The 23,907-nt window shown below is 49.1% G+C and overlaps 1 long non-coding RNA gene across 5 annotated transcripts in view; it reads right to left on the bottom strand.

The window, feature by feature from the left end:
• Positions 1-23,907, bottom strand: part of LOC144099164 (uncharacterized) — a 35,274-nt gene that overhangs the window by 6,120 nt on the left and 5,247 nt on the right. For 2 of the 5 annotated variants that reach the window (XR_013307329.1, XR_013307330.1), the window contains exon 2: positions 15,590-15,650. This is a non-coding gene — a long non-coding RNA (uncharacterized LOC144099164). Of the gene's footprint in view, positions 1-11,739; positions 12,027-15,589; positions 15,651-20,867; positions 20,999-23,907 lie in introns of those variants that run through there. The other 3 variants (XR_013307331.1, XR_013307332.1, XR_013307333.1) reach the window with 3 other exon arrangements.

Here is a 23,907-nt window from a genome sequence, read left to right as displayed (position 1 = left end):
TCCTTGCTTTTAATAGGAATATTGCCTCAAGGGCCAACGATGAGGACAAGGAACGATGCCTACTAGAAGGTGTGGACAGCCTTAAAAGGTGTGCTAAATATTCCCCGAGTAAGTCTGGTTCTGTGGATGTGAATTCTGTTGTGCACCATTTCAAAAGCCACGATTTGTGCTTACTGCAGTCCGATAAAGACGGCAAATTTGTTGTTTTACCAAATGGCCTCTTTAAGGAAAAAGCCCTTGAGGCGCTGGGCAAAAACTTTTTGCCTGTCAAACGAAGCAAAGTCAGAGTAAAAACAAAATTTGTTGACAATTGCAACAGCTTGCAGCTGACGCCTTTAGCGAGTGCTATTGATAACAGTTCAAAGAATTCCTTGTCGGTCTTTTTTTCGGCCAAAACACATAAACCAGATATGCCGTTTAGGACTATTGTAAGTGAGAAGGGTTCATGGCAACACCACGTCGGCCGATTTCTTCTTTCCAAGCTTAAACCTCTGTCTATTAATGACCCCTTCTGGGTAAAGAAGTCAGCTGATGTTGCCGATTTTTTTAAAAACAGCGATCAGGTATGCTCTGCCTTTTCTATCGACATTGAAGATTTGTTTTATTCGATACCACATGCTGAGTTGTTGGCCTCTGTTAGAGAATGTATCGAAAGCTCGGGGGCGGTGGCGTTCCAGAACAATGCCGGCATTTCAACTGATAATTTTCTAAAGCTTTTAGAGTATTACTTGAATGTTACCTTTATCTTACATGACAATCAGTTTTATCTGCAGCGCAAAGGTATTTGCATTGGTTCTTGTGTAGCGCCAATTTTATGTGATATTTTTTTAGCTTTTATCGACCGCTCTTTGGAAATTGCCTTACGTGATGGTCCGGTTTTAAAAGTTTTTAGATATGTAGATGATTTTTTAATCATTTTAAGGGCTGGGACCTTTACATCCCTTGACCCGGTTGATTCTCAGATTTTAGCTGTTTTTAATCAATTAGGACGAGGGTTGGTTTTTACGCATGAATTGCCTGATAATCAACAGTTACGGTTCCTGGACTTAAAGCTTAGGTTCTGTAATGGCCACGTGTGCTGGATGTACTCCCCCCGTGCCAACAAAGAGTTGTTGAGATACGACTCTTCCCACTCAAAAGTTGTGAAAAGAGCTATTGCGTCACTCTGCCTGGAGTCTGCCCTTCTTAAATCGTGCCCTCATAGCATTCAGGAGAGTGTCAATAATCAGGTTTCCCGCCTCTTGGCGGTAGGCTTCCCTGGTCCGGTTATTTCTGCTATTGCTGAAACCCTCCTGCAAAAACAAAAAGGCGCTCAAAAAAGAAGACCGGATTTCTCGACATCAAAGCCGGTGGTTGTTCCATATGTGCACCGAGTGTCACACAACCTCAAGAAGGTGGCCGGCAGGCACCACGTGCCCTTAGTCTTCTCAGCCCCCAACAAGCTTTCAAAGCTTTGCCGACGCATTTCTGGCCCTTGTGAGAGTGGCTGCAAAAAGAAACATGGCATTTCTTATGTCAAATGCGCTACAGGGGTGGTGTACAGCATACCATTTTCTTGTGGGTCTTCTTATGTAGGTCAAACTGGCCGTTGCATTAATGACCGGCTACGGGAGCATGATAGAAATTTAAAAAACGACAGAACCGCTAATATTGTGCGGCATATTTCTTCCTGTGACAGCACGTGTAGGGAACTATTTGAGAAAACAGATTCTGGGCAGGAGCGCCAATGTCACAGCGAGGCTTGTGCTGGAGGCCTTCCACATTAAAAGGCTATCTGATCGCTGCGCTAGTGATCCTTCCTTACAGATTTATACTTCTGAATGTGATTTTCTGGATTCCCTTTCGCCTCGTCACGGCGCTGGTGTATGACATGTGTGCCTCCAACTGTCTGCGCATGCTTGTTTTTTCGGATATATATTCCGGGTGTTAAGACCCAATAAACAGTTGGTAGTAGCGCTCGTCTGTCGTCTCGTGTGTTTCTTCTCTGTCTTCGTCTAAGTTTTGCGCTAACTTTTTCTATATCATGCCTTCGCTCAGTCTTTCGCCGCTGCGTTTCGCTGGGTGTTCCTTCATTTTCGTCCCTGAACGTGGATTCACGAACCCGACCGCGGCGGCTGCGTTCTTATGGAGGCAAAACGCTAAGGCGCCCGTGTGCTGTGCGATTTCAGTGCACGTTTAAGATCCCCAGGTGGCCGAAATTATTATCCGGAGCCCACCACTACGGCACCTCTCTCTTCCTTTATTCTTTCACTCCCTCCTTTCTTCCTTTCCTTACGGCGCGGTTCAGGTGTCCTCCGGTATATGAGACAGATACTGCGCCATTTCCTTTACCCAAAAAACAATTATTATTATTATTATTATTACTCTCTTCCTCCTCTCCACTCCTCCCCACTCGGTTTTGCCGGCGCGAGGCGCCACCGGCAGCTGCTACGGTGGCCACGGCGCCGCCACACTGAAGGCTCCAAATGCTAGCGCAGTGTAGGCGCGCGGCATGCACACCAGCTGCGTGCTCTGACGTCACTCCGCACATGCGCACAACTGACGAGGCGGACGGCGTCAGCTTCGCCGTCGGCGCAGCGGCGAGGCGCGCGGCGCGCACACCCGCTGCGGTCTATGACGTTTCTCCCCGAATGCGCACAGATGGCGGAGCGGTGGTGCTACGGCTCAGTGTGCAGCCACGCTGACCTCGCGAAGTGCTGGCGTAATGTAGCTATCACTGCAAAAAATAGTCTACTGTATTAAATCATTTGGTTCAATGAAACGAACTCGCCCAATGACTACCCGTCGACGCCTTCCAGAAGCTCCACAATCCAACCACCTACCTACCTCCTCCCTCCTCCGATGCAGAGCGTGGTCCGTAACGAGGATAAGCGAATTGGCGCCAATACAATCGGCCAAGAGAGAAGGAGGAGAGTGAAGAGAAAAAAATTAGCTGCAGTTTAACTACTGCTGAACCTACCTGGTTAGAGAGCGAAAGCTGTGGTTTATCGGGCAAGTAGACGCGGCTCGGCGTGAGGAACGTTGAGTGCGTTCCGCACACTGGGTAGGCAGCGTGCCCACCCTGGCAGGTGGCAGTTAATGGTTGATCGCGAGGTTGGTCAACCAATGAACGCTGCGGCCTATTGCTGCAGTGGCGCGTGTCTGCCACAACGTTGTCAGCGCTAATGCATGCCGCCCGCATCTCTTTCTCACCACCCCACGTACCTCAAAGCGCGATTGAGGCGTCCAATGACCCAGCGAGGCAGTTATGCGCCGTTCCTTGCCTCGAAATCATCGGAGTTTAGAGCGTTGTCAACGCCTACGAACACAATGAACGCCGAAGGCCAGGCCGGTAACCTGGTAGGCTTCTCATATTCCATTAAAGTCCCTCTTCCTCCTCCCTCCTCTGGCACAACGTTGTCAATGCCAACGCACATCTGTCAATGCCAGCGCTTATCTCTCAAGCGCGACTGGTGTGTCCACTCCCCTCGGGGGTGACTTATGCACCTTTCCTTTGCTTTCGAAGCTCCCGCTCTTTTTCTGTCTCGCCGCAGTTCCGCAGCGGCTAAGTCGCTGAATGTCAAAGCGACGGAGTCGGCGAAACTCGTGGAACATGGCGTGTGAAGCTTTCGCTTTAAAATGAAAGGATCTGAAGCTTCCTGGCCCTACGGGGCTGGGATCTAGGGTCTCTCACCAATGTGGCGAGGGCTCTTTGTCACCGGGTGTATCTGTTGCTAAACCACCGACGTCGCTTCGGATGACGCGGTTGTTGCGACGCGAGTCTTGTCTTTCCATCTTTCCTCTCTCATCTCTTTTAGCTCTCCTACTGTCTGCACGTGGCAGCGATTGCGGCTAGTGGGCAACCCCCGTGCACTTTCCTTTTCATTCTTCCTACAGCCGCAACTACAACAACTAAGGCCAGCCCTGTTTCCCTTTCTCCGCGGAGCTCCAGCTGCACTACAATGGGCGGCGCTGAAGAGACGCGCTGATGTAACAACCGATAACTGTGGGTGACACCGAGGCAATATCCGCTCGCATTCACGGGGCTGAAGCGTCGGCGCAGAGAAAATCCTTCGGTGCGCGAAGAGGCTGGAAAAAAATTTGGTTTTGGGGGAAAGGAAATGGCGCAGTGTCTGTCTCACATATCGGCTCACACCTGAACCGCGCCATAAGAGAAGGGGTAAAGGAGGAAGTGAAAGAAAGGAAGAAAGAGGTGACCTAGTGGAGGACTCCGGAAGAATTTCGGGCGCCTGCGGGTCTTTAACGTGCACTGACGTCGCAAAGAGGGCGGATCTCCAACTTCATTCTCGGACGAGGGCCGAAAACGCTGCGCGATGCAGCAGCTGCCACCGCCCAGCTGCCGGAGAAGAAGCCCTGATGTGCCACATGGGACCAAGAGACGGCCTAGTTCAAGCGCGAGATGCGCTGAAACAACACCGGCCACTCCAGCTCTGTGAGAGACGTATTTTGGCTTTGACACGACCTGTGGCCGCTGCACGGTGGGCTGCAGCACGACTCCGGTGCCGACCTTAACGTATTCATGAGAAAAAGTTTTTGGGGGCTAGTTTGTGCATTACTGGAACTGATTTTTGAGCGCATACTGACAGCACAGGGGGGAACGGCCTGTCCTTTGTTAGCGCTCTGTTCTGTCAACTTTGTTCCTTCCTGTACTGTCTTTCTGCGCTCAAATATAAATTATAATAACGCATTCAAGCCGTGCTCGACGTGTTGGGATGCCGTGGCAAGTAGCAATGCTCCACACCTGTCGACATTTGCGGAGAGGTTTTCCACCGCTTTGCGCAGTAATGAGCGCTTCATTTCACCTCGGCTGCTGTTTATTCAGCTGTGCGATTGATGCGGTTGGTGGCCAGTACGACATTTGCGGTCCATTGGTCAGTGTGGAGGCTGATGTCACTTCGACGCCATAGTGACGTCATTGCCGCGTGAGGTCGAGCTCTACCTGCCCTAAAGGTCCACATAACGCGAAGATTGGTGGCTAAGACCACGGGCATTACCCGGGTGGTTGCGCTATTATCTATTATGGATGTGATCAGCGCGCATTTCATTAATTACGAGGCCCTATTTTTGAGCTACAAAATGACCCCAGCACTGTGTGTCTGGCACCTCGGTCCACCTCCCTACGAATGCGGTCCTTCCAGGAGCGCAGTGTGGCACGCGAGCAGGCCAAGAGTCGGTAGAGTGCGCTGCTGAGGCTCCTCCCGGACCCGAAGTCGCCCCCCGTTGGCGACAGGATCTGCGACGTTCATCTTGATGCAGCCTCCAGGACCCTAGTGTCATGAACGGCAGGCCACCTTTCCCCATCCTTCACATAACCCCTTTTCATCCACTTCAGCGTCTCTAGACTCAAGTTAGTGGAATAAACGCGGTCCGAATCAAGAAACAAAACACGAGTTCATTGCGCTGCTTTAATGAAACATCGCAAAAATATTACTGGCTGAACGGGAAAGCTAGACAAACGTAAACGGACCAGAACAACTAGGGAACCAAAGTGCGATCTCTAAAGCAATGGAGGGGACTGGCGCATCTCTCCTGGCGCTAATCCGATTGTGGGCAAAGCAGGAGAGCGAACGAGGCAGCATGTGAACGAGTGTTTTTTTCACAAAAAAAAATGTTAGTTGTTCAGTTGACTGACAGAATTTTGCAAGTTGTCAATGGCGACCATTGACGGCTGTCGCCGATCATTTTAACTAAGTCATAGTGTCACGTAGTGGTGACGGCAGTCGAAGCAGCGATGAAGACGGACGAAAGGGTCTTCTAAAAGAACTGTTTATTGGGCTGACTTGCACCCAAAATGGACTGAATCACTCGGCGGCGGCGAAGCGACAAGCGTGCTCGGCGGTCGTCGAACAGAATGCCCCGCCGCTGTCGGCCGTGCTCAATTTAAAGCTGATAGCGAACATTCGAGATAAAGGGCGCAAAGTTACTAGAACATTCCGGAACAACGTAGAATCAGCTTTGCCTGGCTGCGATCAATCGAGATAAATCTAGTCGCGTCTTGCGTCGCAAACAAAGCGATAAGGTGGTGTCGCGGCAGATTTGAAAAACGAACAAACACTGCAAATATTGGCGGCATTACTCCCCTCTCAAAGAAGCATCGACCCGATGCATTAAAACAAATAATGCGACTAGTAAGGGAAAAAAAACGGATCTTGCGAAAATAGAGCATGGAAATGCAGCGGCCTTTAGCGCGCATAATACGGCTTCAGACGGACTACATGGACAAATTCTGGTCGTACGCGGCGTCGCTGGGATGCAGTCATTGCGTCAGGGATGACTTCATAATCCAGTTCACCCAGCCGACGAAGAACCTTGTACGGGCCGAAATAGCGGCGCAAAAGCTTTTCACTCAATCCACGGCGGCGAATGGGCGTCCACACCCAGACTTGGTCTCCTGGCTTGTATTCCGCGTTGCGTCTTCGTAGGTTGTAGCGTCTGGCGTCGGACCGCTGCTGATCTTTGATCCGTAATCGGGCAAGCCTTCGAGCTTCTTCTGCGCGTTGAAGGTAGGCGGCAACGTCGACGTTCTCTTCTTCTGTAACGTTGGGCAGCATGGCGTCTAGCGTGGTCGTGGCATCCCTGCCATGGACGAGCCTAAAAGGCGTCATCTGGGTGGTCTCCTGCACTGCGGTGTTGTAGGCGAAGACGACGTAAGGCAGGATGACATCCCAGGTTTTATGTTCGGCATCGACATACATAGCGAGCATATCGGCGATGGTTTTGTTCAGGCGCTCGGTCAGTCCGTTGGTCGGCGGATGGTATGCAGTTGTCCTCCGGTGGCTGGTTTGGCTGTAGCGCAGGATGGCTTGCGTGAGTTCCGCCGTAAATGCTGTTCCTCTGTCCGTGATGAGCACATCGGGGGCGCCGTGTCGAAGAAGAATGCACTCCACGAAAAATTTGGCCACTTCTGCTGCTGTTCCGTTCGGTAGGGCTTTCGCCTCGGCGTAGCGGGTCAGGTAGTCGGTCGCTATGATGATCCACTTATTTCCAGATGTTGACGTTGGAAAAGGGCCAAGCAAGTCCATGCCAATCTGCTGAAAGGGTCTTGAGGGAGGTTCAATGGGGTTCAGAAATCCTGCTGGTCGTGTAGGAGCAGTCTTTCGTCGCTGACAATCTCGGCATGTTTTCACATAGTGTGCGACATCGGCAGACAGTCGGGGCCAGTAATACTTGTCTTGAATGCGGCGGAGGGTGCGAGTAAACTCGAGATGTCCAGCTGTCGGCTCGTCGTGTGAAGCCTGTAGAACTTCTTCGCGGAGACAAGTAGGTACAACAAGGAGGTAGGCTGTTTTGTTCGCTGTAAAGTTCTTCTTCACAAGGACCTCATTCTGCACACAGAAAGAAGACAGTCCTCGCTTGAATGAAGCGGGGGGTGAAGAAACCTTGCCTTCCAGGTACTCGATGAGGCCTTTTAGGTTGGGGTCCGAGCGTTGCTGCTGAGCAAAAGAGCTTGCGCTGATGGGCCCCAGGAAGGCGTCCTCATCGTCGTCCAGCGGCGGTGCATCTACAGGGGCTCGTGAGAGGCAATCGGCGTCAGTGTGCTTGCGTCCGGACTTGTAAACGACGGTGACGTCAAACTCCTGGAGACGCAGACTCCATCGAGCGAGTCGGCCAGAGGGATCCTTCAAATTGGCAAGCCAGCAGAGCGCGTGGTGGTCGCTGACCACCTTGAACGGCCGTCCGTAGAGGTAGGGGCGGAATTTCGACGTAGCCCAGATGATGGCAAGGTACTCCTTCTCAGTGGTCGAATAGTTAGCCTCGGCCTTAGAAAGGGAACGGCTAGCGTATGCGATGACCTTCTCCAGCCCGTCACTTTTTTGAACGAGAACGGCGCCTAGTCCCACGCTGCTTGCGTCGGTGTGAACTTCAGTATCGGCGTTTTCATCAAAATGCGCAAGGATCGGTGGGGACTGTAAACGACGCTGAAGTTCCTTGAAGGCTTCTGCTTGCGGCGCTTCCCATTTAAACGGCACGTCTGCCTTCGTCAGTTGGGTCAGGGGCTCGGCGATGCGCGAAAAGTTTTTCACAAATCGTCGGTAATATGCGCATAGTCCGAGAAATCTGCGCACTGCTTTCTTATCGGCCGGCGGTTGAAACTGTTCAATAGCGGCTGTTTTCTGCGGGTCTGGGCGTACTCCTTCCTTGCTAACGATGTGGCCTAGAAACAGCAGCTCTTCGTAGGCAAAGTGGCATTTCTCTGCTTTCAAGGTTAGGCCAGACGACTTGATTGCGTCTAGTACTGTTCGAAGTCTTTTGAGGTGCTCTTCAAAGTTCGAGGCGAAGACAACGACGTCATCTAAATATACCAGACAAATCTGCCACTTCAGGCCTGCCAGCACTGTATCCATTACTCGCTGAAACGTCGCTGGTGCGGAACAGAGACCAAATGGCATCACCTTGAACTCAAACAGCCCATCCGGAGTTATGAATGCTGTCTTCTCGCGATCTCTTTCGTCGACCTCAATTTGCCAGTAGCCGCTCTTGAGGTCCATCGATGAGAAATATTTGGCGTTGCAGAGGCGGTCCAGTTTGTCGTCGATGCGGGGGAGGGGGTAGACGTCCTTCTTTGTTATGTTGTTCAAGCGGCGGTAATCCACGCAGAATCGAAGTGCGCCGTCTTTCTCACTAGAACAACCGGTGCCGCCCATGGGCTGTTTGAAGGCTGGATGACTTCGTCGCGAAGCATTTCTTCGACTTGGTCCCGGATGGCTTGTCGTTCTCGCGGAGACACACGGTAGGGGCTTTGACGGAGAGGTCGGACGTGTTGATCCGTTATAATGCGATGCTTGGCAATTGGCGTCTGTCGCCCCTTCGGCGATGTCGAAAAGCACTCACTGTAGTTTTGAAGCAGATTGCGGATCTGGTCTTGTCTGTTCCGGTGCAGGGCTGGGTTGATGTCGAAAGTGGGCGAGTTCTCATGGTCATGCGGATCTACTGCGGAGGGGTCGGAGAGGGCGAAGGAATCCCGTACGTCAGATATTTCGTCGTAGAAAGCAATCGTCGTTCCTCTGTTAATATGCCGGTATTCTTCGCTGAAGTTAGTCAGCAGTACTTCGGCCTGGCCATTGCGGAAATGTGCGATGCCTCTTGCGATGCTGATTCCTCGGTCTAGTAGCAATTGCATGTTCCCCTCGATGATGGCTTCAGTGTTTATGGCTTTCGTGGCGCCTACGGTCACGATAACGCTTGAACGGGGTGGGACGCTCACTTCTTCCTCCAGGACACTTAGGGCAACGTGATTTTCCCGAGTTTTCATCGAAGCGATGGCTTCGTCTGTCGAAAGCGTGATCAGCTTGGATCGCAGGTCGATGATCGCCTGATGCTCATTAAGGAAATCCATACCCAAGATCACTTCGCGGGAGCATTGCGGTAGCACAACAAAGGTCGCAGGATAAGTATGTCCTTTGACAGTCACTCGCGCTGTGCATCGTCCTGATGGCGTAATGAGGTGGCCCCCAGCGGTGCGAATTTGTGGGCCGTCCCAAGCCGTTGTGACTTTTCTGAGCTGCGCAGCGAATGTTCCATTCATCACCGAGTAATCGGCTCCTGTGTCGACTAGAGCGGTAACTTTCCGGCCATCGATAGTCACTTCTAGGTCGGAGGTCCTGGCTCTTGCATTGCATGTCGCTCTCGGCGTCGGGTCACGGCTTCGTCGCGTATGCGAGTCACGGGTTGGGCGTGTGGTCGAAGCTCCTCTGGGTGGCGGCGTCGATTTCAAGGTAGCTTGCGTCGTGGTCGAGGTTCTCATTGTGTGCGGCGTCGGTGCAGCGAGTGTCGGTTCTTCATGCGGCGTCGAAGGTGCAGCGTCTTCATGGGGCGGTGTCGGTGGAGGATCTTCGGCGTTTAGCTCGTGAGCAACCTCACCTACAGAGGTTGCTGCCTTTAGTTTCCCCTACGGGGGCTGGGCGACCTTCCTCGTACCGCGGCTGCGTAGCTGCGGCGTGGCGACGCAAAGCGCGAGGTTGACGGCGATGGTGAGCGCGAAAAGCGGTTCGGCGTGTACTCTTCTCGACGCAGGTACTCGTCGATTTCGTGCGGACGTTGTCCGAAGCGTGGTCGTGGGGCGTTAACGGCAAATCCTCGAAGACCGATACGTCGGTACGGGCAGTGACGAAGAATATGGCCGGCCTCACCGCAATGGAAGCACAACGGCCGGTTGTCGGAAGTCCTCCAGGAGTCGCATTTCCTGGGGCTTGAGCGTCGGTCATAGGCTGGGCGGGCGGGGGCTGGGAGGCGGCGTTGTGGAACGATTGGCTCATCTCGGGGAGGACGTGGGGGTTGTCGCGGGGGCTGAGCAGTACTTACTGCAGCGGCGTAGGTCATGGCCTGGGGTTCTGTGGCCGTCGGGGTGCCAAGTGCCTGTTGCACTTCTTCCCGTACCACATCCATCAGAGTCGCTGCTTGTGGCTGTGGGGAAGATGGCAGTAATCGGCGTAGCTCCTCTCGGACGATTTCGCGGATAACTTCCCGCAAGCTGTCGCTGGTGGTGGCCGGCGTGTCCGAACGGATTGCACAGGCAGAGGAAGGGCGATTGTACTGCCGAGCTCGATCGTCGAGGGTATTCTCAATCGTGCGTGCTTCTTGCATAAACTCCTCGACTGTTTTTGGCGGCTGGCGGACGAGGCTTGCAAAGAGTTGTTCTTTTACGCCGCGCATTAAAAACTGAACTTTCTTTTCCTCGGTCATCCCGGGATCGGCGCGGCGAAATAGGCGCTTCATCTCCTCGACGTAACTGCGGACGGGCTCATTCGGAAGCTGGATCCTGGACTCGAGGAGTCGTTCGGCTCTTTCTTTCCTCACGACACTGGTGAATACCTTCAATAGTTCTCTCTTGTATAGCTCCCATGTCGTAAGGGACGACTCGTAGTTTTCGTACCACGTGCGTGCGGAGCCATCCAATGAGAAAAAAACGTGTCAATCTTTGCCGCATCATCCCACTTGTTGAATGACGCCACGCGCTCAAATTGGTCCAACCATTCTTCAGGGTCTTCGCCTTGGGATCCATTGAAAGTTGGCGGCACCCGCGGCAGCGGTGTCGACATCTTTGGCGAGGTTGCAGTGCTGGTAGCAGCGTCTTTTCGCTGTCTGGTGCGGTCCGGCAGTTTCCCGAACTCAGGCTCCTCTCCCTGGAGACGTCGGCTGGCTCGCTGAGCTGCTGGCTCGTCCTCGGGTGCGAAGCGCTCAGGGCTGGCTTCACGACTTGAAGGGGGCGTCCGGAACATGGAAGGCTACCCCGCACCTCCACCAGATGTCACGTAGTGGTGACGGCAGTCGAAGCAGCGATGAAGACGGACGAAAGGGTCTTCTAAAAGAACTGTTTATTGGGCTGACTTGCACCCAAAATGGACTGAATCACTCGGCGGTGGCGAAGCGACAAGCGTGCTCGGCGGTCGTCGAACAGAATGCCCGCCGCTGTCGGCCGTGCTCTATTTAAAGCTGATAGCGAACATTCGAGATAAAGGGCGCAAAGTTACTAGAACATTCCGGAACAACGTAGAATCAGCTTTGCCTGGCTGCGATCAATCGAGATAAATCTAGTCGCGTCTTGCGTCGCAAACAAAGCGATAAGGTGGTGTCGCGGCAGATTTGAAAAACGAACAAACACTGCAAATATTGGCGGCAATAGCATAGTTTGGTAAGGTTTCCTTCAAAAAAAATTTGTAATGAATAGAAACAAACCATGCGGTATAATGTGAACAGCTTTAATGCAAAGCATTTCAAACATTGGTCCTGTTTCCATTTTCAGCTGACATAAGCTATCAGTTTCTTGCGGTTAGAAAACAATACGTTTTTTTTTTAATCAGAGCAGTTTGTTCGGTGTAGGCAAAGTTTTAATCATTTCCTTGCTACATTGAGCATCGCCGGGGGCGTCTTTATCGACAACACTCAAGGTGGACTAGAGACTAATGGAAGGTAACTGGACGCTTGGCGGATTTATGGACGCAGTAATAGGCCCTGCGCCCGTTTTGCCTTCCACGTAGGCATATGCAGTTGCGGGCGCAGAACATTCCGTGTTGCCATTGCGGACACTGGTTGGAGGACAAAAGCAAGCAAGAAAAAAAAGCTTGATGAAGTGACTATTACATGTAATGCTGCACATGTAACCGTACAGTCAAGCCGGAATGAAACGCGAACAGCTCCTGCAAACAGAACAAAACACCCTGCCCGTGTACTCTCAGCTGCAATACAGCTAGCCTGATTCATGTTTCTGGAAAAAGGGTCTACCCAAGTACATATTCATAAACCGCTTGTAAAGAGATATCTCCCAGCAAATAATAAAAGTATAGCAAATGCATGTTCACGTTTCCTTTCGGCCCGTCTATACATTCAATTTCAAAATAACATATTTCTTAAGCGACAAAAATCACTACTGTCAAGGAGAAAAACTACTCTAAGGCGAGTTCTTCACGATGAAAGCGTGGTAACTGGTCTGCCCTGTCGACTCCTATTGATTTTAAATGAACACAGAGTAAAAATCGTTGTTGGCTTATATCGATAGGCTACCGCCTTGTGATGGCAAGTAGGTGACATCCACTGTGAACGCCGCATTCATAATGTAGAAAAGACGAAAAACAGAAATATAGGTATGGCTTCTATCGGGTGTTTTCTCAAGCGAACTGCAATGACACCCAATACGATTTTTTTAACGCGAATCTCTGAAGCTAGGTTACGCCGCCATACACTTCGGTAATCACGGAGACCTTTGTGAACTGGGCGCCACGAGTTGGAATTGCGTTGCGTAAAAAAAAAATGTTCAATTTTTGGAACCAATGTTCCCAGCAATATAATTGGACTTTTTGCTGCTCAACAAACAGTAACATAAGCCCTAAAAAGCAAACAATCAATTTTCGGCAAAAGCAAAATTTGTATGCAGTTGTTCTCACTCTCCTTCTGAAAGTTACCTAAATTTTACAAGGAGCTGGAGAAGTGGCCGGCAGCAAAAAGAATCTAGCTCAGAGAATAAACAACCTTTGCTTTCTTCCCGATACCAAAGTGCCCCATGGACATCCGAAACAATGCTTTTCTCTGAACAAAGCGGAACTTTGGGCTAGTTGTTTTTTTTTTTTTTGAGGGTGAGGCTTAGCGCGGGAACACAGGATGAAGGGAAGAGAGACGGCATGAGGCTCAGCGGTCTTCGCGCATTCCTTCTTTCACACTGCGTTTCTGCGCTAAGCCTATCTGTCCAAACCTTTCCTACTACCTCGCTTGGAACAGCTGTCGAGCAATTATTGTGGGCAGTACCTCTCTCTTTATGCGATAGGGGCCTATTTTGTATGGGAACACGCGTTCCAGCCGTCGGTATCAGTGTGTTAATTAAAAGTTTCAATAGTTCGCCACTATTACTCGTCACCCATCTTCATAAAATGAGAGCGCCCTGACAGGACTCGTACAGCTGCTAGACATATTTCCGGTGCCCACACTGCGGACTCTAAACGAAGCCTTCAAAGCCAGGATGCGCAGCACTGCTGGTCAGTTACTGAACTCGCATGAGTGCATTGTTTCGCAGTGGTCTCGTGTGATCAATCGCAATTACAGGAGCTGCTCCCACGACGTAAATCGCAAGTAATATTGCTTAGAAGATTACAAGTGTAATGAAAACACCGTTGAAAAACACAGTTAAACCTGAGTCCAACTTGGATGTAATGCAATTAAGGCGTCTCGAGCAGATGCTCCTCCAGTGAACCCTTAGTGTGAATAGACCGATAATAATGAACATTGCACAGGAGGCAATTCAGGCGGTTTCTGCACGTTCATTCCTCTGGGAGCTGGCTCTTCCTTCAAACGGCCCTTTTTTCTACAGTGTTCACTGTTCGGAAGGAGCGAATGAGAACGTTCTGTTGTAAGGCTCGACTGGGAAAGTGATGACTTTTGTAAACAGTGTGGTTCGTTGCGATTTCAGTCACCGTGCGAATTAACGAAGGGGACCATGTCAAAACAGGATATCAAGACATGAAAATCTTTGATGAAGAAAAGACGTAGTAAAAGCGTGAAATAATGCAGCCAAGTGGTGACAATTTAGGGCTGAATTCAAATGTTCTCGACAAATCCTTGGCTGGCGCTAATAGCTTTGCGTAACGACTGAAGATACAAAATTCAGGTCTTTGCAGTCTCGCCGTGACCAGTAGAGGCCATGGACAGGTCTGTCATTCCCGTGTGATCTTGCTTTCGAAATTCCATAACATCTGCCGGCGCACGTAGATTTTACTGGTATTTTTTTTTACTGCGTAACATTCGCAATTCACTTATTTTTTTCAATATTTTGCGCATCGTCATTAAAGTTGTGATGTTCGTTTCCTGAAATTGTCCTCTTTTCAGAGAATTTGAGGGGTACATTTTGACGAAAGCGGCGCTTTTGTGGAGTTCAGAGAATTTTAAAAATGGAAATGGGTTCGCTTTTGCCCGATTGGCGGTGTTTCCAAGCTGCTGCGGTGAGAAATGACCTGAAATAAGAATTTGTGGGTCTGATGGAGGGAATTTTCGGTTACCCCATAAAGCATCACTGCTTTAAAGGGACTTTCACTATTCGGAGTTTGAGCAGAAAAGAGCATTCAACTTACGCTGCTTAAAGTATAGTTGTCGCGTGACTCGTGAAGTACGCTGAAAGTGTAGAAGATGCCAGGACGGTGAGAAAGGAACAAGGACGAGAGAGGCACAAGAACACAACAGGACAGGCCTCTCTCGTCCTTGTTCTTTTCGCGCCGTCCTGGCATCTTCTACAGCTATGAACCAACTAGCCGAAACCAAAGTATTCTTACGCTGAAGGCTTATCAGTGAGCGAGTGGCGTTTCACGTTCTAAGTGTAGAGTCTAGAAAGCTCACCCAGGTAAATAAAAACACAAGCTCTCTCCTTAGATATAACATACCGCAAAATAGTAGGCGCGAAATTGTCAGACCCACGAAAAACTGGGTCCACTGTTCACAGAAACTACTGATCCGGAGTTCCCGGGTTCGAACCCGACCGCGGCGGCCGCGTTTCGGTGGATGCGAAACGCATAGGCGCCCGTGTGCTGTGCGATGTCAGTGCACGTAAAAGATCCCCAGGTGGTCGAAATTATTCCGGAGCCCTCCACTAGGGTCACCTCTTTCTTCCTTTGTTCTTTCAGTCCCTCCTGTATCCCTTCCCTTACGGCGCTGGTGTCCAACGAAATATGAGACAGATACTGCGCCATTTCCTTTCCCCCAAAACCTATTATTATTATTATTATTATTATTATTATTATTATTATTATTATTATTATTATTATTATTATTATTATTATTATTATTATTATTATTATTATTATTATTATTATTATTATTATTATTATTATTATTATTCACTGAAAGGAAGGCTACACCTTATGCAGGCTTCCCCTGAGGCCTTATGTCAGTAATGAAAACGCACTTGTAATGGACTCCACAGCTTCTTAGCGTAACAAGGACGCCGCCCGCTAAATATGGATTTCAGTTACCCTTTCGAACATTAAAGGAAGAATCCATCAAATGCATATTTAATAAAGATCTGAGATTACCAGAACGCGCATAGGTTGTAAAAAAAAAAGGTCGTGCTCCTACACGCCGCAGAGAGCCTATTGTACACAGACCACATTACCATTGCCGGACAGGCCCATTCCTCCGGTCTTATTGCTGGTCTGTTTGGTGGAAGTCCAGCCCTGGAAATAATATCAATAAAAACGTTAAGTTGGTTTGGTTTATGGGGGTTTAACGTCCCAAAGCGACTACGGCTATGAGAGACGCCGTAGTGAAAGGCTCCGGGAATTTCGACCACGTGGGGTTCTTTAACGTGCACTGACATCGCACAGTACACGGGCCTCTAGAATTTCGCCTCCATCGAAATTCGACCGCCGCGGCCGGGATCGAACCCGCGTCTTTCGGGCCAGCCGCCTGCGCCATAACCACTCAGCCACCGCGGCGGCTAAAAACGTTAAGTCCTCCAACCCACTCTGCAGAACCTAAGCACTATTTCACACTAATACTTCATAAATTGCACCCGCTGCGGAGACTCAATGGCTTTGGAGTTGATCTGCTGATCTCTAGATCTCCGGATCGAATGCCGACTTCGGCGGACGAATTTCGATGGAGGCGAAATTTCAAAAAACGCCCGCGTGCTATGCGATGTATGCGCTTTAAAGAACCCCATATGACCTTAATTAATCCGGAGCCCTCAACTTCGCTGTCAGAGCCTCATGTGTCGCTCCAGGTCGTTAAAGCCTACATACCGTACTAATTTAAAACATCGGGTTAATAGACGCGAGGCTTGGCAAGAACCCTCCTCTGTTGCACTCAATATGCTGGACATGCACGTGATAATTAGTAGTCATTGGGATATTTTGTTCAGTTTTAAAATGGGCTCTATATTTTGGCAACATATACCCTAGAGATCCCGTCTCCGCTGCTGTACAAGCACAGCTTTGCGCTATGCGGAGCATCATCACCAGCCTGATTACGCCCACTGCAAGAGAAAGGCCTCGCCCATATCTCTCCAAGTTAACCCTGTGCTTTGCCAGCTGCGACCACAATATCCCAGCGAAATTTTTATCTCATCCGCCCACCTAACTTTCTGCCTCCCCCTGCTACACTTGCCTTCTCTTGGAATCCCCTCCGTTACCCTTAAGGACCAGTGGTTATCTTGCCTTCGCGTTACATGCTCTGCCCAAACACATTGCTTCCTCCTGATTTCGACTAGGATGTCATTAACCCGCGTTTGTTCCCTAACCCACTCTGCCCGCTTTCGGTCTCTTAACGTTGCACCTATCATTTTTCTTTCCATAGCTCGCTGCGTTGTCCTCAAATTAACGTCCCCCAATTAAGTTAACCCTTTTATTTACCCTCCAGGTTTCTGTACTCTTGGTGAGCACCGTTTCTGCCCCATAGTCGAAGTAAGCGATGCCGAATGAGCGTTTGATTTACGTTTACGCCACACAGCTGCTAATCGTACATACCCGATGAACGGCCTAGAGAGGGATAGAAGGAAAGGAGCTCTTCAATGAGAGACAGAGAAGTATGCGCTGATGTGGTACTCTGCGTCGAGGAGGAACTATAACTCTAGAGGAGCAGTAGAAAAATACGGGCAGGGAAGAGTGCTACGAATAAACGTAAAATAAGTAATGAAAGAATGAAAGAACGAAAGTATTAAGTCACTGGATTGGAGTGACTACACATTACAATACAAATTTTTGAAGTTAGTGGAGAAGTCATATGTCCTGCAGGTGTAACAAAATGTTCACTGCACGGCGCATACATTACAAGGGAGCTGCAGAAGGGCTTTAAAGTTTCTGATCTAATCCAGTGTCGTTAAATAAGGTAAATAAAATGTTCAGTACATGGCGCTGTTTTGTTGGGCAGGCTGACCGATCTAAAATACCATTCACTTCTAGAGGCACTTGTCCTAGAGACGCCATTTGGCGCTCGGAATACTCTCGCCTGTCTGCATAAGCTGAGCATTCCAACAGAATGTGCTTCGCTGTTTCAACTGAGCCGCAGTTGTCGCAGTGGGGACTCTTGACCTAAGCGGTATCGGAAGCTGTTTGTAAACACTGCGTGCAGCCTAACACGACGGTAGACAGATTCTAGGCGGCGAGTCTGTGCGGAAATCGATATTCTAAGTGTAGGTCAATAAAATAAATAAATAAATGCATGATAATGAAACAATCCAGTCTATGTCGGCATAACCGTATTTTTTCGCCATTTCGGATGCGTCGAAGTTTTATAGAACATCATCAAGAAGTTCCGATGCTGAAGATCTTTGCGAGCCGCTTCTTCTGCTTTTCGCTGCCCTATGCCACACTCTGATGAAATCTATTCGAATAGTATACAGTGGCTTGCGACGCTGGACAACAAATGTAAATATCCGACGTCAAAAAATACGGGCTGGTTATTAGTTCTCTTAACATGCTTGAGAGGTTTTGCGGAGCTACTTTAAAGTCAATGACCATCACCAATTTTACAGCTGTTCAGGGCAGGATATATAGGACAGCTTCTTTGGTACCGTACAGCTCCGCAGATGTAGAGGGAATCATCGGCAGTAGATAGGATAGGCTTTGCCCTGTAGGGACGGCCTAGTAGGCTTGCGAACCGCATGCGTGAGCGACAGAAGCAGTCTGCAGATGAGCATGGGGCAGCCATCCCTGAAGTCCCTTGCCAGGGCACCTTCTCGGGGCACTGAAGCATGCCAATACAAAGTCCCTTGCCAGGGCAGGGTATTTCAGTGTCTGCGTAATGCTGCACACGAAGCACCGCTTCAGAAACGCCAGACGTCGGCCATTTTTGAACCGAACGATGAGGACGAAGTAGCTAGTAATAACATACAACCTTTGTCCGTGAAATTTCGAGACATTTATTTTCTTCTCTAGAAATGATTCCCCGAAACAAATGTTGGTGCGTATGTGGAGCGCCATCTTTTTTGGCTAACCTGAGCTATATATGTCAATTGCTGTGGCAGCCGCTAGATGGCACTAAATGTAGAAGATACGTTGTCACTAGTCGTCTGCGCATTCTACGGCGAGTGAATGTGGAGAGATGGACGTCCACATCGAACAGCGTGGAAAAAAAAATTCTGTGTGAAGCTTGGCAAGACACCCACACAGTCGTATGAGCTCCTTCGTGACGCTTACGTCAAAGAGACATTATCGCGGGCGCGAGTTTTCGAGTGGCACAAGAGGTTCGTTTCGGGGAGAACGTCGGCGGAAGACGACCCAAGGCAGTGGCGTCTTTCACCCTCACGGAATGAAAACAACGTGGCTCGAATCAGGGAAATCGTACAGCAAGGCCACACCATCACAGTCCGCATGCTATCAGATGCTCTCGACATTAGTTAGACAACATGCCACCAAATTGTGCGTGAGAACTTGGGGAAACGAAAGCTATATGACAGGCTTGTGCCGCACTCCCTCACACAGGACAAGAAGGACACGCGGGCATCAGTGAGCGCTAATTTGCTCTCCGAGGCAGAAAAGGATGCTGCATTCGTCGACAGCCTCATTGCTGAAGACGAAACATGGTGTTTTCAATAGGATCCTCAAACAAAGAGGCAGAGCTCCGAATAGCGGTCCACAAGCTCTCCGGCGTCGAGAAAGGTGCGGCGACAGAAGACCAAAACAAAGACGATGCTGATAGTTTTTTTCGATGCCAGAGGTGTCATACACCACGAGTTCGTCCCACAAGGGCAGATGATGATTCAGGAATTTTATATCCGCGTCCTCTAACACAAGCGTGATGCACTGCGACGCCGTCGCCCTGACTTATGGTCATCTGAAGAATGGAGCCTTCTGTACGATAACGCAAGGCCGCAGACTGCTCTCAGCGTGACAAAATTTCTCGCCAATCACAGCATTACTGTACTTCCAAGTCCGCCATACTCGCCTGACCTCTCCCCTTACGATTTTTTCCTGTTAACTCGTGCTAAGAGAGCCCTAAAAGGTCTCTGAATGGGTAGCGTGGAGGCCATTCAAGATTCCACGAGAAAGGAGCTGACAGCCCTGACAAAAGAAGCGTTTTCCAACTGTTTCAAAGACCTCAACAAGCGTTGGAAGCTGTGTATATACTGCAAGAGAGACAATTTCGAAGGGGTGCTGCATAAATGTTTTCAATGTTAAACGCATTTTTTAATGGACTCAGTCTCAGAACTTTACGGACAAAGGTTGTAGTTCACTGTCACTGCTGACTGTTTAAGCACAGAGGCCAGTGCCGAAGGTTTACGGGGGTTTAACGTCCCAAAGCGACTCCGCAAAGGGACACCGTAGTGAAGGTCTCCGGACGTTTGGACTACCTTGGATATCAGTGCACTGATATCGCACAGTACACGGGCCTCTATAATTTCGCCTCCATCGAAATTCGATCGCCCCGGCCGGGATCGAACCCGCGTTTTTCGAGTGCCGAAGGTGGCAGTCCATATGGCCCGGTGACAGTTCGGGCGCTATGAAGCAGCACCAATTTCACCTTAAAGTGCGAGCGTTTGATGTGACTAGATTCGTGTCATAAGCATCGTCGCGCTACTGCCAGGCTGATTCCACAAATGATGTGTCATATGGACACGGCAGTGCGACCGGTACGAGCGAATTATCTTCTTTGTTCAATAATTACGGCATGGCGTTTTTTCGCACTGCTATTGCTCAAAGCATCGAGCAGAAATTTTGACTAATTTGACATCGTTCGTGACCTCTTCAAGCGAAGAGAAGTGCGGAGAAATAGCCCATTTACGCATCAATTATCGCTCCCAGAAACAAATGGTCGTTGCGGAAAATCATGCCAGATTGATGGAGCGCATGAATATATTTCCTTTCCTTTTGTGCTGCAATTTCCGAAATGTATTCTGGTACGAAGGCTACTTAGAAGTTTTGCTCCATAAAAAAATTATCCTCATCATCATCAGATCCGTATCAGCATCATCAGCATCATGCACGATTTTAAAAACAAAGGCGAATAGCGAATCGATGAAGTTGCATTGGTCAACATGCTGTCCTATAAGAAGGTTTGCAAGCAGATTCTGACAACTGCTTCGAAGACCATCTTCCTCAGATATGGAGCACAGCTAGGAAGTTTGTTATGAGTTCACATCTCGACTTGGATAATCGTGTTAATTATGGTGCAGCTATCCAAGTATACTTCATAGTGAGGGTCAACTTATGGAACGCTATGTAAGGGGCCTGTCTCGTATACGTACAGCAGGAGTTTTTTTTTTTTTACCTCTAAGGTAGTTACGGAAAGTGATTGTACTTCTTGAAAAATTTCAGGCCCCAAGCTACCACTCTCGCTCCTTAAAGCATCCTGTATTCAAAGTGTGGCTCGAAAGGCAGTGTAATAAAGAATTTGAAACTCCTAGAACCCGGTTCTATCAATGCAAAGTATGCTGTGCAAAACGTTATACTCACTCCGATAAAGAGCAGAAAATGGCGACAGCAAGCAGACAAAATGACAAAGCCTTCATTTCGGTTGTCTTCCCAAAGACTGCCAAACGAATTCTTATTGCCCAATGGTAACAATTGGCTTTATGTTAAATATTACCGGCAGTCTTCAAATTGCTTCAAAAGGCTCTTTTGTACATTTTCACGCAAACAAGTCCAGCCTACTGATTTTGGCTTTAGCGCTAACATAGGCGTGCAATCGACGCTTTATAAATGCAAAGTAACCTAGACGTCAGTCAGTTCATTAATTATACGGAATCTCACTTTCGGATTCCTAATAAAGTCTTTCGGGTAAACTTGTAGAACTTGTAGCATATCTCCCGGTTAGGTGATGACGTTGAATATATTTTTCCTCCCTGGATAAAACTGTTTCGATCACTTTGCTTCTACATCAGTCTACTGCCATCCTCCGTATTCAAAGAAAACAATGACTGGTCGGGATTTCTTGGTCCAACACCAGCTGAGGCTTCAAACCCTGTTGCCACAGCAGCTGTTCATGTTTTGCAAACAGTTTTCTCTTGGGGTTTTATCCGCGCCTCTGGTAATAGTGTTATACGTGTCGCAAAAGCAAATCGCGATGCGCATGCTTTGCCGCAACAATGACGATGAGATCGCCCGGTGATTAGCGCGCACGCCTCACTTGATTACTTTCGCCTCTCCTGAGAACTGTTCCGTTTCTCTGCGTATACTTCGTATGAAGATTCCCCTCGCTCGATTAGGGCTCCACTTACTATTCAGGTCCTTCTCTCATTTGGGGCAAGCGCCAGGGGATATGTGCTAAAACCATAGTGCGATTATCTTCATAATTACATCGTTGCGTCAGGGAGATTCCTTTGTTAGTTATATTTATCTGAAAATTTTCTATTACAACAAAACTTCACCTGCGTCAATCTTAATTGTTCCTAATGCTTGAATATGCAAGGCACCCTGGCCAATCGCCCGCTGTGGGTATGGGCCATTCCTCCGGAGGCTAACAACAGCAACGCCTAGCTATTCTAAAGGTCGTCATCACTGCCTAGGCCGCTGCGAGCTGACTTCAGAATTAGACAATGTCTTGCTCGCAACGCTCTCTCGTTACTCGCGGAAAGACACGTCGAATACTGACTAAAGATTTATGCTCGCTATACAAACAACCTTCCTCGTTTATCGCAGCCGCCGGCAGGTGGCCTCGTCATTTTCTGTTCGCCACTCGGGCCGAGTAATCTTCCGTAGTTTCGCTAGACAGCGAAACTACGGAAGACGTCTTAGCGAATAGGTTCCTCTCGAGGAGCCGCAATCGTGCGCGTTCAATTAAACAACACTAAGAACCGTTCCCGACCATGTACATTTGCGTTACTTCGAAATGTATCAAATGTTCAGACAATTAAGGAAAGTAAAACTGGCGCGACCTGTCAAACGGAAGTTCGAAGTCGCATCTCCGCTCATTTAATTCACCGATTTCGCAAGCCAGCAAGTGCGCTTCGAAGGTTTGACATACCACAGTCGGAATTAAAAAGCAAAAATTAAACTGACTATCCTGAGAGCAACGCTAAACACGAGATGCTTATTAGCCCACGTTGGACGTTGGAAGTGGCAAAAGCAATTATAAGCTCGTTTTTTACACTCCGGATCACTACTAACTAGCCTATCATTGGAAATTGCGCAAGGCGCACATGTTAGCTAACAAAGAAGACGCGAGAATCTTTCGTTAAGATGTGCCACATCACTAACGCAACAACAACAACACTGCATCGTTTCATCCCAGCACCGCACGACAAGCACAAGTGGACCACGTTGCGGCCATGTCGTATAGCCTTCATTGGGTCAACCACACACTTTTTTCGTACCTCTAGACTTCCCTCATCGGTGGCCTCATCAACGACGTGGGAGGGAGGGGGTACATTAGTGCCAGTAAACGAACATGCTGTTCTTTAAAAGAAAGATTATTAGATCATTAGTGCCAGTAAACGAACATGCTGTTTTTTAAAAGAAAGATTATTAGATCTCACCTTACCGGCTCAGCGCAGTGAAAAGCGAGAGCTTATTGGCATTAGCAGCCGAGAGGTCTGGAGTAGCTGGCCCATTTTGACATTCGCAGGCGACTGCTCGGTTGGGTGTGTCACAGGCCCGTTTTGATGTCTATATGCTCGCGTACGTACTCTTGTCTTCTTCCGCTTGGGGTCTTCGGTCCGATCGCGTTCCCGGCATACTTCACGGACTACAGGGCCCACTTGCACGAAGCAAATAGTCTAGTTCCCAGTGTTGTCTCATTCGCAGTCTAAACCCTCCGTTGGCTTTGAGGAAAGGAAAAGCGCATAACTGGCTCCCTGTGTCAGTGGACACCTTAATCGCACTTTGGGGTACGGTGTGGCCGTGCCTACCTAACGCGTAACACGTTGCAGGCCTGCCTTTATACCCCTCAAAACAAACTGCTCCAACTATATAGCTTGTACAAAGCTATTACAGCATTCGCTGTTCATGACTCATACTGACGTGCAGCCGGTGTCACAAAGCGCTACTCTACCACGCCCCGAAACCACTCGTAACAAAGTAGACGCCAGCCATGGCTTTAAAGCCAAGACGGTAGTCGCTTCAAGACCGAAATACGCTCTTAGTGACATCTAGCTATCACAAAGTGAGTTTATATAAATACACTCTAAACACGAATAAGCCTATGGAGGAGAAAAAAAGAGAAGTCAGCTGTCCTCTATATAGCGCACTCCTTTATAGGAGCAGGGTGTGCTGCCCAAGTCCCATGGTAGATTCCAATCCCTAAATTTACTGATCAGCCACTACTGTCATCGAAGGAATTTTCCCCCGCAAAGCAAGGATCGAACTGTACTCCGCGTTTTTTTTTTCTTTTTGTGCACCGACATAGAACGCTACGCTGCTTTGACCGGACCAGATTTCACATCCGGGAAGCTGTTCAGGAAAATTGTTTACGTTAGGTCGGCGTTTTCGCAAATGTTACAGTGGTTCTTGTAAGTGTATAGCGCAAAAGAATGGAGCATTCACGAACACGTCACAG

Source organism: Amblyomma americanum, chromosome 7 (genome assembly GCF_052857255.1).
Source record: "Amblyomma americanum isolate KBUSLIRL-KWMA chromosome 7, ASM5285725v1, whole genome shotgun sequence".
Lineage (NCBI taxonomy): Eukaryota > Metazoa > Arthropoda > Arachnida > Ixodida > Ixodidae > Amblyomma > Amblyomma americanum.
The sequence above is the reverse complement of the archived record's forward strand: the minus strand, read 5'-3'. Positions and strand labels throughout refer to the sequence as shown.